General features: G+C 46.5%; 1 protein-coding gene across 9 annotated transcripts in view; it reads left to right on the top strand.

Moving 5' to 3' along the window:
• Window positions 1–2,068: 2,068 nt before the first annotated feature.
• The window catches only part of Pparg (peroxisome proliferator activated receptor gamma), a 144,352-nt gene continuing 130,542 nt past the window's right edge, over window positions 2,069–15,878 (top strand). For 2 of the 9 annotated variants that reach the window (XM_063237985.1, XM_063237983.1), the window contains exon 1: window positions 2,074–2,195. The gene's annotated coding sequence lies outside the window, so the exon portion shown is untranslated. Of the gene's footprint in view, window positions 2,196–2,748; window positions 2,912–15,878 lie in introns of those variants that run through there. The other 7 variants (XR_010043763.1, XR_010043764.1, XM_013144496.3 and 4 more) reach the window with 5 other exon arrangements.

The following is a 15,878-nucleotide window of genomic DNA, read 5'->3' as shown; positions in this document are numbered from 1 at the left end:
GGCATGAGAGAAGATTTGTACAAATTTCATGTATCTGAAAAGGGCTTTGTAAGAGGAATACGTAACTGTCAAACTCAGTAAGAAAATGGGCAAAGGATTCAGGTAGACTTTATCTCTGGAGAAGGCACATAATGGCCAACAGGCACATGGAAACAAATCCAAGCAATCGGTGAGGCAGGAAATGCAAATCCACACCATGAGATATTGCTTTGTCCCCGCACAGCTGGCTCATATCAAGAAGACGCTAGTGCTGCTGTGGGTGTGAGAAAAGTAGAGCCCTCCTGTGTCAACAGTGGGAAGCTAGAATGGTACCATTTTACACCCTCACCAGCCATATTGGCTTTTCAGCAGTTCCTTAAGAACACAGTCACTGCATGATGCGGTGCCCAGGGCTGTAATCTCAGCACTCTGAGAGGCTGAGGCAGGAGGGTTGCAAGTTTACATGTCTGACCATAGCCTAGACAACTTAATGGCTTAGCAAGATCCTGTGTGGGGTGGGGAGAAAAAGTGGGGAGAAAGGTGGAGAAAAGGCTGGAGATGTAGCCCAGTGCCAAGGCCCTGGGTTCAATCCCCAGCACAACAAAACATAGTTATCACGTGATTCAGCAAAGCTGCCCCAGGTATAAGACCCAAGAGAAATGAAAATATTTACACATATAGCCATGCACATGAATGTTTGTAGCAGCATTACTCATGTCTCTGTATGATGGGGCACAGTTTGGTTGCCAAAACAGAGGTGATGCTGATACAAACCACTGCACAGAGGTCCTTGGGAAACATCTGCCCAGTGAGAGGCCGGCCATCACAGAAGTCCCCACGCTGAATGAGCCCATTGATACGACATGCCCAGAATAGGAAACTACAATGAGATAGAAAGCGGGCTACTGGTTACCTGGGGTTGGGGGGAACTGCTCTGTTCATTGGGAGGAAGTTCTCTTTGGAGATAAAAATGTGCTGAATTTAGATTACTACAGTGATGACGACACAACCGTGTCGAGGTAAAACTCTCCGAACTGTGTATTTTAAATGTGTGGTGTTTAAAGTTTATATTGTGCAAATTGTACCTCGCTAAAGCTGAACCCTCATTCTAGCCTGAGCAAGGAGCAAGAGGCACACAGCTGCCCTGCAAGTGTCGCCCATGTCAACCTGACCTCATAAATGGCAGGCAAAGAAATGGGGTCTCGCCATGGCTGGCCCAGCGGTCTTGACCCATGTTCTTAACTTCTCGATTTTTAAATTTTTCATTTTCATTGGTCCATGTTGGCTGTGCAGGTGTTGACAGTCCTTGCATGGACTGGGTCCAAGACCGTGCCCATCTCAATTTTTTCCCCTCCTCTCCTTCCCTCTCCCTCCATCTCTTAGCCCCCTGCCCATTTCAGAAAGATCTGTCTCTGTTTCCTATGATCTTTTGTTTTCCTCCGTAATTTATTTATACTTTGAGTTTCTCATATAAGAAAAACCGTGCCATATTGAAGCCTGTGTCTGGTTTATTTCAGTTAGCTTTATGGTTTCAAAGTGTATCCATTTTCCTACAGATGAATTTTGTCCTTCTTTATGGCAGAGTAGTACTTCTTACAGAGTATGGAGATGGAAATTTAAAGGGCTTGGGAGACAGAAGGTCACGAATCTGAGAACAGTACGGTTGAACTTTCTCCCTGAGATACTCTTTTGTCATATACTAAAAAAATTGTTTTAAACCACAAATGGGGAGTGTCAGCGCTAAGGGTAAGAAGGGCGGACCCCCACACACCTGGTTTCCGGGCTTAGGGGGCGCCCCATGAGGGCTCTGGTGCGCTTCCCTAGGCGGCCATAGCTGGCCCGAGCGCCCCCAGCCGCCGCCAGCTGGACCTGGCACCCGGGTGGGACAGAGGGACCGACGGACACCCCGGCCGTGGGAGGCGGACGGACGCGGCGCGGATGCCCTCGGGTCGGAGCGCGGGCGCCAGGCCTGTAGGTCCCGCTGGGCGCTGTCGAGGGCGCGGCTGTCCGGAGGCGGGGCGGGATCGCCGGTCCGGCCGCTCGCTCCGGTCGCCTCCCAGCGGCGGCCGCGCGCAGAGAGACCCGGCCGGCGGGCGGGACGCGGGGGCGGCCACTGTCGCCTGCCCGGCCCGCCGCACGCTGGGACCCGGCCCGGCCCGCACACGGACGGCGGCGGGAACCGAGGCCGTCGGGAGCCCGAGCCGCAGCCCCGCCAGGTCAGAGTCCGGGGCGCGGGTGGCGGGGACCCCGGCGGCGGGGCGGCAGTAGGGCGACGGGGTCCGGCCGGCACCGCGCGGGGCGCGGGCTGGAGCCAGGTTCGAGCTCAGGCTCGTCGGGACGGCCGCGCGCTGGGGTCGGGGACCCGCGTGCCGGGGTCGGGGACCCGCGTGGGCGCCCCGCGGGGCTCGGCCCCAGGACTGCGCGTCCGGCCGTGCGGGGACGGCGCTGGCCAGCGCCCCGGGCCGCCGGAGCCGGAGCGCGTCCGTGCGCGCGCGTCCCTGTCCCCGTCCCTGTGTCCGCGTGTGCGTCCGCGGTCCGCGCGTCTGCGGGTGCGGAGCGCTGCGCGGTGCCGGTCGGGGCTGGAGCGTGGGGCCGCCCCGCCGCGCCCCGCCCCTGCCGCCCGCCCGCACCCCGGCCCGGGAGGCTGGCGCCCGCCGCGGGGCCCCGTCGGCCGGGGCCGGGGCCGGGGCCGGGGCCGGGGCAGGGTGAGGGGCCGGGACGCGCCGCAGGAGCCGCCCGCGCGCTCGGGTGAAGGTGGGCGTGCGGCGCTTTATGCCCCGGTGGTGGGGAGGAGCCTAGAGGAGGCCGACGCGGGGAGTAACCCGAGCGCTGCGTTTATATAAGGGCCGCGGTGGGTAAAGAAGGGGCCTTACCTCTGCTGGTGACCAGAAGGCTGCGTTTCCAAATTCTGCTTGTTAACTCCCAGCCTCAGGTGAGTGGCTCCCGGCCTCGCAGTCTGTGGGAATGTGCTGGGGCTGTTTAAAACTTGCAGTCTTCTTACTCCTCCACCGCGCCTCCTTCGCGATGTTCTCTTACAATACAAATGTGATTCCCTTAGGTCGGAGGCTAATGATAGGGACAATTGTGGCCGTCAGTTCAAGATGAGAAAAACTTAAAACAGCTGTCACTCGTCATGAAAAAAACCCTCAAGTTTTCTTTTGAGATGAAGGATGAAATGGAAAATTAATTTGGGCTACCTCTTTATTTGAAAACTAGACAAAGTGATGAACTGAGTGGTATGATAGCTAGTTTGAGAAAATTCTGGATTTTGAGGTACTTGTTTGTAATGCCAACTGTTTGGGCTTTTTTTTTTTTTTTTTAATCATTCATGAAACAAATTGTTAACTGAAGTTGTTAAGAGAGCAATGAGTAACCAGCTCCTGGGCCTGGTCAGGTCGCAGCTGATCTTAGGTGTCCTGTGGCAGTCGCCTGCCTATAGCCAAGTGATTGATCATCGATTGGAAGTGTGACTGACTGGTGGAGTGAGATGATTTTAAAATCTTTCTGCCATAGGCACAGGCGCGGCCATTCACGGTAGCTTCCCAGAAAGACATCTACTCTCATGACAGACTGAGATGCTTCCTGGTATTTCATGGATGCTAATGTTAGCCTTGCAGATGACATTAGAAAGGTTCTCCTCCAGCTTTAAAGTAACTTTGGGATCGTATACTTTCAAGTCAGATTCTCTGTGGCGTTAATTAGGGCCCCGTAGTGTTTATTTTCATATAAAAACCTTGAAACTTACATCGAGTTAGCCAACCAGTGAAGCGTGTCGCAAAACTACCCATTTTTGCCTTCCTATGTAATTTGTATGATTTTTTATTTGTTAAAATTATGCAGTGTTTGGTAGTTAATTTTCAGATGATCACATCATCAATGAAAAGATCTTGAGAATCAGCTGTGACCTTCTCAATGTACTGCAGCTCACTGGAAGAAAAACAAAACCACTCTTATTTTTAATCAAAAACTTTTTCATATGTATAAGTTTGTTTCCAGTTCTATTCTAACTCTTATAAAACGATGGCATTGGTAAAGTAATAAGATTTTGGAGAATTCCAGGCCAAAGACATTTTAGATGTTTTCTTATTTTTTTATATTGAAAGGATATATTTTTTAAAAAAAAATTAAAATGTCTACCAATATCATATACTTTTAACTTGGGTGTTTTGAAACTGTTCAAAGTTACTATTTTTAACAATTAAAAGTATTTTCTTCAAAGGGACTTGTTGTCTTAATGTTTCAGAATTACTCTAAAAGATTCTAGATTACATCTTTTTGAAAATCAGTATATTAATTTCGAAGTTCTTTTGACAGTTAAAATATATATACAGGAGAATAAACGTGACCTTAGGAGTATGAAGTAGCAAATGGATTACTGATCATAAGACTGATCGTATTTAACCAGGAGGTTATATAATTATAAACAAATACTTATTTATTTTTTGCTTCTCTGATTCTCTGAAAATAGGGATGTTTGACACGTACCTGGTGGAGGTAATTCTATGTGGAAGACGTGGTAGAGGCATCATTGTGAATATACAGAGTATTGGTAGCACATTTCATTTAGTTTTTCTGATTGTGAAATGGTTCTTAAAAGCAGGAGACTTTCATGAACTAGGGAAACAAGATAATGGTTTCCAAATGTTTCATGCATCCTGGCCCATTTTGTCACTTCTCTCATAGGATCTATACAAGGCATATGGCACAAAATGTTGGTTATTCTGATTTGTAGATCTCTTTTTGTTGAATTTGTTATCATTTGGGCTTGGAAATACGCTGTGTGTCATAAGGTGTGGCAGATACACTGGGAGAAGTTTTTGCTTTCATAGGATTCTACTAAGTAAATATTCGACGTAGAGCGTTTTTGTTAAAATAGCTAGCCAAAAAACTTGATTTAAGTCACTAGACTGTAGATGTAAGCCTGTACCCTGCCACTGTTAAATTGAACTTCTAACATGCTTTTCTTACTTTGCATACATTTTCCATTATTTATTTCTTAATTGTCCTAATGCCTAAAGGGAACGTAAAAGACAGCAATGATTGCTTACAAAGGTTTTTTGGAAATTGGTCTGATTTGGATCTACCAATCAGTATGGTTGGTAAATGTATATACTGGAAGCATAGATGGGCCCGTACTACAGAACATATCATAGTTCATTTAGTTTCATAGCATATGTATGAGATCAAAACTAATTTTAAGATCTTAAAAATATCTTTGTGGGTTTGTTATTGTTATATATATTTTTTCACAGTATAGAGGTAAATTTGGGGAAGTTATACAGTATATGTTTTAAGCTATTATTTAATAAAAAAAGCAAGTTTTAATTTTTCTTTATCATAATTAGTATCTTGGAAAGAAATCTACTGAAATATGGTAGACCATACTTTGGGAGAAATTTATAATAGATGTTAAGGTGATATCTGGCACTGAAAAAATATAGGCTGAAATTGTAATTTTAAGAAATGGGCTTTGTGTTCTTAGTATTTCTTTTTAGCACAAATATATGGGGCTGGGGTTATACTTTACTGCCAGAGTAAGAGCTTGGCACTTGCTAGGCACCAGGTTCAATCCCTAGCATGCATGCATGTGCGTGCACACATGTACACACACACACATGCAGGAACCAAAAAGCATGTACACACATCACAATGTTAATACTGAGTATGCAGTTTGGAATGTAAATGTGTACATTGTTCAGCTGTTTCAATTATTATAACCAGAGCAAGTTGTTTTCCTTTCTAGCTCTCAGTTTCCTTAGTTGAGAAAAGTATTATAGTTATTATTCCTTGTTTTTTTAATATGATTTTTAAGACTTTATCAGCAAACCTGTGTATCTTAACAGAGAAGACCTTGACTAGGGACTTAATTGAGCTGCCGTCCTACAAGAACCTTCCTGTCTATGTCATAACTGACTCTTACAAAAGTTACTAGTTCACATTAATACTAAGTTTGAGATTGTTAAGACTGAAGATTGTGTTGTTCAAATCATGAAATATTTCGAGGAATATTTCATTATTCATGTGTATGTGATAGTTCCTATGACTTTGGACAGAATCATCTCATAATTACGTGTAATCTGTCTCTGTGAGACCCTCTCTGTTAACACTGCATGCTAATACATCTAGAGGCTAGTGCATTTTTCTCGACAAAAGCTCTATTCTTTACATACTTTTTTGTCTTTTTGAGGTGCTCAAATCAAGCTCAGGGCCTCATGCAAGTTAGACAACCACTTTCCCAGCAAGCTGAAACTCCAACTTTCTACTCTTTTGTGTTTTTAGGGTGCACCCTGCGAATATTTAATGTGTACCTCTCAGGGGCTGGTTTGTTTTTACAGTGAGGCCTGCGACCCTTTGGCTTAGGAGACAGTTCAGTGCCATAGTCCAGAAGACTGAATAGTGACATATTGCTCACTGAAAGTGGTCTCTTTCAACAAGCGTAGCCAAGAAATAATCTTCTGTGGCTAGAAGAGCTACTCTTCCCCTAGTAACGCACCAGTTTCAAATAGGGAGTCACTGGATGAGATGTCTGTAATCATGCACCGTCCAAATGGCACATTTTTAAATTTTCCCGGAGATCTAGATAATACATGAAATTGTGAAGTGCTGCTGAACAGGACAGGAAGGCACTCAGGCTGCATATAGCAGGTGGCCCTTGGGTGGCAGTTGGCAGTACTGATTGTAGGGGTGGGGGAGCCTACATGCCGAGCATGAGGACGGCATGATGTGACCACAGGTCCATGGCATGTGGGGCTCCAGTGCCCTGAAGGGACCTGCGAAAAGGGCAGAAGGGACCCGAAGCAGCAAAGAAAGGGGCAAGCCTGCGCCTGCGGGTGGGTTGAGTGACTGGCGCCCCGGGTTCCTGCTGCGGTGGGGGTAGCCGGCACTCACGTCTCCTCTCCCACCAGGAAGCTCGGTCTAGGTGTCCTTGGGTGCTGCTCCCCATTCTGCTGTTTCAGGGATTGGTCTTTTCTCAACTGCAAAGATTTTTCTGGGACAGAGTGCAGTGAATTTCTCTCTCTACTGCATTTTCTCAGATGCAAAGCAAAGAAATGACCCCATTCACCCTTGCAACTTGAATCAATTAAAGTAGGGATTTTTAAACTGTCAGGACTCAAACTGGATTCCAGAAGGGTTGAATTCAGTGGAATTTGATATCTGTTTAGGAAACATTTTTATTCCCCTTTGTTTTTATTTGTAGTCACTTATCTTCCTTCTTTATGTTTTTATTTTGGTGCTGGGGATGGAACCTGGGGTCCAGCATGTACCCATTCCACCACAGAGTCACATCCTCAGTCCCCACTTTTTTGGAGAATGGGAACCAGGGCCTTGTTCATGCTAGCCAAGCACTCACCATTGAGCTACATATTAAGAAAATAAATTCACTGCTAGGTTTAACTACTTCCCTTTGGAAAAAAAAAAAAAGGAAGAAAGAAAGAAACACATTTAACTTGTGGACTCATCTAGAATTTTATTATGGGCATAGGATGTATTGAAACAGATTTTCTGACCTCTGGAAATGGTTCAGGTTAGCGTAAACCTCAGTGAGAAAGCTTTGCAGTTTGCTACAGATAAGGAAAAGGGAGATAGGCAGAGGTAAGAAACAGGGAAATACCCTGAGTGGGAGGGAGACAGATGCTCAACCCCCACAGCCAGCAGGATGTGTGCGCAGTTCCTGGTTTCAAAGAATTTCCCTGCTCCTGGGTGCGCGGTCGGATTCGCGTTCCAGGGCCACTTCAGGTTCTAAGGTGTGCGGCACCTAGGCTTGCGGGCAGGATCTGCGGTTATTTCTGGAGAGGATCCGGTGGAGGGAGTCTGTCTTTCTCTTTCTTCATGTATGCTTGAGCAGTGGTTTTCCTTACGGTGAGGGGTGAGGGCAGCGGGAAGCCAAACTGTCAAGCCGTCTGTGTGTGGTAGGAAAGTTCTGGGGAAGACTCTTCAATCAGACCCACTCTGGCCATCATCCCACCCCTCAGCACGGCCTGGGCATTAGATGGCTGGGAATCCCAAGAGTTAAACTGCTCTCAGCAAAATCCTGAGGTTAGTTCTTCGTTTGTTTTTGGGAATAGGTAGCAGATTTGGAATTAGGGATTGGAGAGGGAAAGCTAAAATTAAGGCGATACCTGTCCCACTTTCCCCCAAGCAGGTGCTGTGCAACAGAATATGAGAAAGCATTGATCTGGAAAGATAAGGTCACCCTTCAGAAAAATCAAGATAGGTTGCATTTCTTCCTTGAACCATTGTAGACCTCGGAACAGTGTGTATTCTGAAACACTGAGTTTTCTCAGGAAAGGTTATCAAAGTTAAGAGTTATGAGCTGGTAGATGGTTTGTGTTATCACATATCTGAATATCACCTCTTCATTGTCCTTTATTTTTTTGGGCCTGCTGGACCAATTATCTGATCTCGTGGTGAGTTACCCTGCCAACCTTTAAAGGTAGCTTTTTAATAAACCGAATGAAAGGGAGGCACTTTTCAGTCACTTCCGGGAGGAGGGTGTGCCAGAGAAGTAGAAATAATGCTCGATTCTTTGGCAGACCTACAGATCATAAAATTACATATGTTTTTTCCCCCCTTTTCTTTTGGCTAAAAATAGTTATGGCATGCCAGTGCATTGCTTAGGAACAAAAGATTAGCAGCCACCTCAGAAGCGAGTTGGTTAATTGTGTGAATCAGCTAATTGGTAGTGTTTAGCACTTAGGTATAGGCCACCCTGTACCCCATGACTAAGCATCCTGCTTGCTTGAGATTCACTTTTTACACAATCTTGCTAGTGTACAATTTCAAAAGTCTTCCTTTCCTAAATACTGTCCTCTTGTGGCCCTTACACATTACCTGTATAAATGAGTTTTTGGTGGCATATGGCAAGATCCCCATATATATGCTTTCTCTTGGTTTATATGGTGAATGAGGTTTATAAAAGAGAGAATGAAATATGGATAATACTAATAGGAGTGAAGTAGAAGCTTCAGAAGTTATTTGCATATGTCATGTGGTACAGAAGAGTGAAGAAAATACCCAGGCAGGCATCTGGCAGTCAAGGATGACTGCATGTTTTTCTAAAGGCTTTGGAACTAGTTGGAAGCGTCCTGATTTTATTTAAAAGCAATGTATTACATTAATAAACTATGTTCAGCAAGTTCAAATTTATTGGCTTCAGGACTAGAGCAGTCTGCTGCCTGCAAACACACCTTACCAGTTTCTGCAAGGAATTTCCAACTAGGTGTTGCTCGTCTCTGTGTTCAGCACAGAGCATGTGCTTAGATGCCCCTCAATAAATGTTTTGAAAAGGGTGAGGAAGCTGGCGTAGTGGTGCGGTCCGGTAACCCCAGCACTCAGGAGGCTGAGGCAGGAGGTTTAGCTGTGAGTTCAAGGCCATTTTGGAGTATGAAAAAGAGACCCTGTTTCAAAAAAAAAACTAAAAAAATAAGTGAAAGGTTGGGGAAGTGCCTGCCAAAGCAGAGGCCATCTGAGAACTTGTTAGCAGTGCAGATTCTCTGGATGACAAGCCCACAGTGCCACCCTGCAGCCAGGTGCCATCGCAGGGCTGGAGTGGGCCCTGCCCTTGCACAGGGAGCTCTGGGCCGCATTTGTCCCCTGGGGATCCCGTAGCACCCTGCCGTAAGGTCGCTCACATTGCTGGGGAGAGCGTGCACTTGGCAGCCAGCTGGAGCAGCAGAGGCCCTGCTGCAGGCTCCCACCTCGGAGCGCCCTGGCCTGGCCCCACCTTCCTTCCTCCCTCTCCCTCCTGAGCCATCCTCCCCTGACCCTTGGCTTCCCTCCTTTTTCTCTATCTCCTTATCCCTTTTTTATTTCTGCTCTCTCCTTCCCTCCTTCTCACTCCCGCCTTCATTTTGCCTTTCCTCTCTGTTTCCTTCCTTCCACTGAGAACTGAACCCAAGGCTGTTCTGCCACTGCACTACACCCACAGTCCTTTTTAGTTTTTATTTTGAAGTTACCTGTGTCGTGCAGTCTGACCTCAAACTTGGATCCTCCTGCCTCAGCCTCCCAGTATGCCGCGATTACAGGCCCACAGCACCGGGCCTCATGTCACAGGGTCTTTTTTTTTTTTTTTTTTCTTAGAATGCAGGTCAGGAACTCCTGAGTCTCTGGGTCTGTGACTGGCTGTTGCAAGATGATGTGATACAGCCAGAGAGGACTAGTAAAACCGCAAGTCCTATTTAATTAAAGCAGGAAATACACCTTTCTTAATGGTTGTTGCTGATATTTTTCTCTTGTTCTAAACTATGATTCAAGGATCAAGGCTGAGAACATAGCTCAGGGACAGTGCAGTTTCCTAGCATGGCAGAGACTCTTTGAGTCCCAGCGCTGCAAAAACAACACAAACATACAACTCATGAACTGCAACTCAGAGTCTGACTCCTTCTTGGACCTCTGTCAACACTGTGCTTTGGTTCAGGCTGCCTAGAAAGCAGTGGGCAATGCTTTGCATATTTTCATGCTATCCCCTGCCTGGGACTTTTGCCAAAGAGCTGGAAGATTAGGAAAAATCATGTAGATAAAGACTTTCATGAAAACATTGTTACAAGAACCTATATTTGAAAGGAAATGATTAAATGGATTATGATGTAAACACTGTGGAGAATATTATACAGTTATGAACAGAGACATTAAAAACTATTGTGAACTCTGAAAAATAAGAAGAGAAATAAAAAGTATAAAAACTTGTAAGTCACATGTGGTGGCATATGTGTGTAAACCAAGCCCTTGAAGAGGCTAAGACAGGATGACTGCAAGTTTTAACCCAGCCTAGAGAGTTTAGCAAGTTAGGGAGACCCTGTCTCAAAAAAGGAAAAGAAAGAAAGAAAGAGAAAAGAAAAAAAAAGATGTGTTTTGTTTTGTTTTGTTTTTTTAAAGTACCAGGGATATAGCTCAGTACAAATGCCCTGTGCCCTGGGTTCAATACCTAGTGCTGAAAAAAAAGCAATATATGCACTTTTGATTATAATTTTATAAACACATAGGTCCATGAAAGTCAGGAAGGAACCACACAGAAATGATCACTATATTACAGTACTGAGATATGGGGGCTCTGACTAGTAATGATTGGTGGAAATACAAAATTTCACATTGAAAATCTCTACCTGTTTTATTCCTTTAAAGCCAAGACAAATGCAAAGGCACTACATGATTTTTTTCTGATATATGCAGATTTTTTTCATACTTAATTTTCTTGCATATACTGGCTTTATATTTTTTACATAACTATTTTTTGGAGAAGCTTAAAAATCTACCTCTCCACTGAAGGAGTGACAGTCAAGCGCAGGTCAGGCTGTGCTGGCCCAGCAGGTGAGGGAGCTGGGTGTGATGTGCCTCTCCAAGAGGGGACTGGAGCTGCCAGGGTGTGGCGCTTTCCCCGGTTGCTGACCTGTGCTGCTCTATCCCCATCGAGGCCCTCAAAGTTTTCGAGTTTTTTCTACTGCTTGTTGTAGAAATCCTACAGGAGAAAATCAAGTGCTTTTGCCTGGGACCCAGCTTACATAGGACATTTTTCTAATCACTGTCTTTGGGATTTCTTTTGTGAAACTTGTGTCACCAGTCATGAGTGGGGTGTTCTCCATCAAATGTTTCAAGCACTTGTGTTGTCTTACTGATCCTGAAGAGGCCTCTCTTTTGTCTACTTCCTGGATTCCTGTGATTCATCCATAACAGAGCACAAAGTGAGTTGCTAACAAAATTCGATTTCTGCAGGTGTGGTGGCATCTAGTGTTTGGGAGGCTCAGGCAAGAGAATTGTTGCAAATTTGAGGCCTACCTGGGCTAGTGAATTCAGGGCCAGCCTGAACTACATAGCAAGACCCTGTCTCCAAAAAAAGTTAAGTTGCTACATTTTAGAATTGGTCTATGGTTAAAGCAGACCCCATGTGATGTTACCTTAGGGAACAAATCTACTGCAACCAAGCTTTTATTTGCTTTTTCTCTTTTTGTTTCTGTTTGGGAGCAGGGAACTGAACACTGGGCCTCAAGCTGGCCTGTGAGAAGATGCCAGTGCTAGCTACACTCCCAGCCTCCAAAGTGCCTGCCGCTCAGGCTTTCTGAGGCGGGCTTCACTGTGCATCCCAGATTGGCCTTGACCTCACTGTGTAGCTGTGGCATCCTCTGGCCTCAGCCTCCTGAGTGCTAGGACTGCAGATGCGTGCCACCCATGTCCAGTGTCCAAAGTGCTTCTTTAATGAAAATGTCTTTGTTCAACAAGTGTTCCTGCATCTCTGCTTTGCATCTGGAGCTGTTTGAGAGAAGGATGATAAAGCGGTGGACAGTCAGACACACTCCACCCCGCCTGGGTCTGTTCTTGGGGCCTTCTAGACCTTGCACAGGCACATTTCTGGGGCAGAGTTGGTGCTGGAGATGGCAGCTGGTCTTCCTCCTCCATCGGGAACAGTGTCATGAGGCGCCCAAGGACTGGGATGCTGTGTGTGAGTTAGACGGGAAGGACATGCTGTGGCCTTGATGTTTGTGCAGATCTCTCAGGTTCGCGGGATTTTAGGCTGCGAGGTAGCAGTGTGCTGGCCTTTCCCCAGCGTGCGCAGGCTGTTAGCCGGGAGGTGGACGCACCGTTGTCACAGAAGGGCTGCAGTTCTCACAAATCCAAGCGGTGATGCGCCTGCTCCTCTTGAAAATTGTCTTAAAATATTCTCATAGTGGCTTTATTAACAAGGTTGACTCTAAAAACAGATTTGATTTATAACTTTAATTACAAGAAATTATTTGTGTCTACCCTCACTGTAAAACAAAGTTCATTGAGACTGTCCCATTGAAATGAAACCTTTCTTTTTTCTTGGAAAGCAAAGTTGACTTTCTCCTTAAAAGTTCATAAAATTGTTTACATATTTAGAATATAATATGTGAGTAAAAAAAGACTCATGTCATATTTATCTATTTTTCCTCATGCTAGGGGTTGAATCCAGGGTTCCCCACTGAGCTACAAACTCAGCTCTTTTTATTTAAACAGGGTCCCTCCAAATGCCCCAGCTGAATGAGAACTTGTGATCTGTCTGCCTCAGCCTCCCAGAGGTGTGACCCTATCTGCTTAAATCGGTATCCTTTGATTAAATTATTATAGCTATTTCCAACTTCCGTATTCACAAATTGTTGAACTACCATTTCAGTTTTGTTTTTAGACTGACAAAAGACAATGTTTTTAAGTTGAATGAGAAATGAATTCCAATCATACAGGATTGGGGGAGGATAAGGAAGATATTGGAGGGATTTATGTGTTCTTTCATTCCAGGAACGTGGCATGTACCTCGATGCAAAGAAAACCAAAACTAGAATTTTGCAAATTTTACTAGTTTGTGTGTGCTGTTCCACAAACTCTGCATTTTTCCACTGACCTCTTCTTTGTTCTTTTGTATCAGTCCATGTTTACAGTACGTAAGGATCCTGTACCCCGCGCAGGGCCCTCCACGGACACCCTCATACATTTTTATTCCTTCTGCATCCCCCCCCCTTGCCCCTCATCTCTTGGTCTCCTGATTTGCGGAAGATCTCTCTCCGTTTCCTGCGCGTTTATTTTGCTTTTTAATGTATCTAGACTTTGGATTTCTCGCGGAGCCGAGTGACCCTGCCGGGATGGGGCCGTGGCTGGCTGCGGGCAGACGTGGCGCGCGTGGCCCGCGGTGGGCGAGGGGCCGCGCTGATGGACGGGCGCGCGCGCGCACCTCGTGTCTGCGCACCGGCCTGAAGCCCGGGTCGCGCGCCTTTGCCGCAGAGTGCGCGGAGCGACTCCCGGAGACGCCTGCGGGCAGGGGGAGGCTCAGCTTGGCCTCTCCGGGTTCTGTATTGCACATGGCGCTTGCTGCTTATTTGTTACGTGCCCCTTAATATTTCTGGGTGAGGTCTGTGTGCCACCGAGACTGCCAGCCCGAGCCCACAGGCAGGCGTCACGGGGCTCGGCCTGCGACCTGTGCACGCCCCCGCCGCGAGGCCGGGCGCGGGCCTGAGTAGGGTGAATGCTGCAGAAACTCCGCGTTTGAGTCTGATTTCGAAGACCAGCGTGTGCAACTCCGTGCAGCTATTGTGCGTGTGGTTGGAGAGTCCCCATACCACTCTAGAAAATGTTAGTTTCCACTCTATGTAACTCCTTCTTGATGGTGAAATGAATGCCAGAAGAAATTTCCATGTTGTTATTCAGAAACAGGCACAATGGGATAGAATGGGAAAAAATGTTAATTACAGACTTCAGCCTCCTCCTGGGTCTTTCATGGTCCTGCTGAGAACAGGTTTTTAATGGCCTGAGGGTCCGAGCCCTGTTTCTCCTTCTTATCTCCAAATTTCCAGTGGCAGCTCCTGCAAATTCTGTTCTCCAGTACTACAGACTGGAAAAGGGTTATACCATTGTCATTCAGGCTTATTCTTGAATAAAACAAAACGGGTTGCCTATTATGCTTTAGTCGTTATCGTTCTTTTTTGCAGCTCTGGAGATTGTGCTGAGTTACATCCCCAGTCCTTTATATTTTATTTTGAGACAGGGCCTCACTAAGTTACTAAGTTACTCAGGCTGGACTCAACTCTTGGTCTCCTGCCTCAGCTTCCCCGAGAGCCAGAATTACTTGTGTGTTCAGCTATCCCATATGTGAGTCACAATTATGTGAGTTAAATTATATCATCATAATTTAACTTTGTTTTTGTTTTTGGAGGTAGGGTTTCACTTTGTTGCACAGGCTGGCCTCAAACTCACAGTGATCCCTTCTGCCTCAGCCTCCTGAGTGCTGAGATTACAGCTGTGTGCCACCACACTCGGTTCAGGTCATCCCCTTTGACAAGAACAATCTGTAGGAGCTCCTTCAAGTCGGAATACCTGATGAGGGAGCTGATTTGCACAGAAGAGCCCAGCAGATGGATGCCCCTTTTCTAATGAGGCCTGGTTTCACCCGGGACACGGGTCCCGTCTTGCTGGTTAGCCTTGGTCTCCACTGAGTGAAGCTGGCAGCCTCTGTTCAGGATCCATGAGGGGAGCTTCCACTCTCCTTGCCTTGGCATGCTCCTCTGTTCCTCACATGCTCAGCCACTGGGGCTCATAGAGACAGCAACAGAGCAGGGGTAACGAGCCTGGCATGGGCATCATCCTCCTCATCACTACTCTCAGGCGTGCTGGCCACGGTGAGTGGCCCACTGGCTGCGGAGGTTGTGGTCTTGAAGGCGGACACTAGGGCTCTTCAGCTTGGCAGGGAGCAGGCCCACCAGGGACTGGGGCCCAGGTGGAAGAAGCAGGGGCCAGGCCGAGCTGAAGTGGGGGTCGGACAGCCTTGGAGAGAAAGGGCAGTGACTGAACTGGACTTCAAAAGTGCAGGGATGGACATGGGGCTGGAGAAAAAATCCCAACACAGGTACAAAGAAAGGGAGGAGCAGGAATTCCCAGGGCAGCTCCATTCCGTCAGAGCGCTGGGCAGGAGCTGCTAAACAGGAGAGGTGATGGGATATGTGTGTATGTGTGTGTGCACATGTGTGTGCACAGTGCTGAGAGGGAACCCGGAGTGTGTGCCCAAAGCCAAGCCTTTCCCACCCATCTGCCCCTGAAGTCCCTGGTTGTGCAGTTTTGGGTAGAGCCAGTTACCCTGAGTTGAGCCTTAATCATTGTAGATAGGTGCTGAAATGTACATAGTTACCATGTGTGGATTCAAAAGAAAAGAAAAGAAAAAAGAATGCAGGAGATAAAACAGTTAATTTTATGTTCTGTGAATTCTGCCTAAAGTAAAAACAAGAATTTTCAACTTCAAAGAGTCAAAGAGAAAAGGAAAAGAATTTCATTTCTAGTATACAAATACAAAGCCTAGAGCTGGGCACACATCTGTCATCCCAGCTACTCAGGAGGCTGAGGCAGGAGGATCTCAAGTACAAGACTGACTGGGGCAACTTAGCGTGATGCTATCTCAAAATAAA

The sequence above is a fragment of the Cavia porcellus genome, unplaced genomic scaffold (assembly GCF_034190915.1).
Source record: "Cavia porcellus strain 051 isolate PalLab524CR breed Dunkin Hartley unplaced genomic scaffold, mCavPor4.1 scaffold_27, whole genome shotgun sequence".
Taxonomy (NCBI): Eukaryota; Metazoa; Chordata; class Mammalia; order Rodentia; family Caviidae; genus Cavia; species Cavia porcellus.
This window is presented reverse-complemented; position numbering and strand designations above follow the sequence as displayed.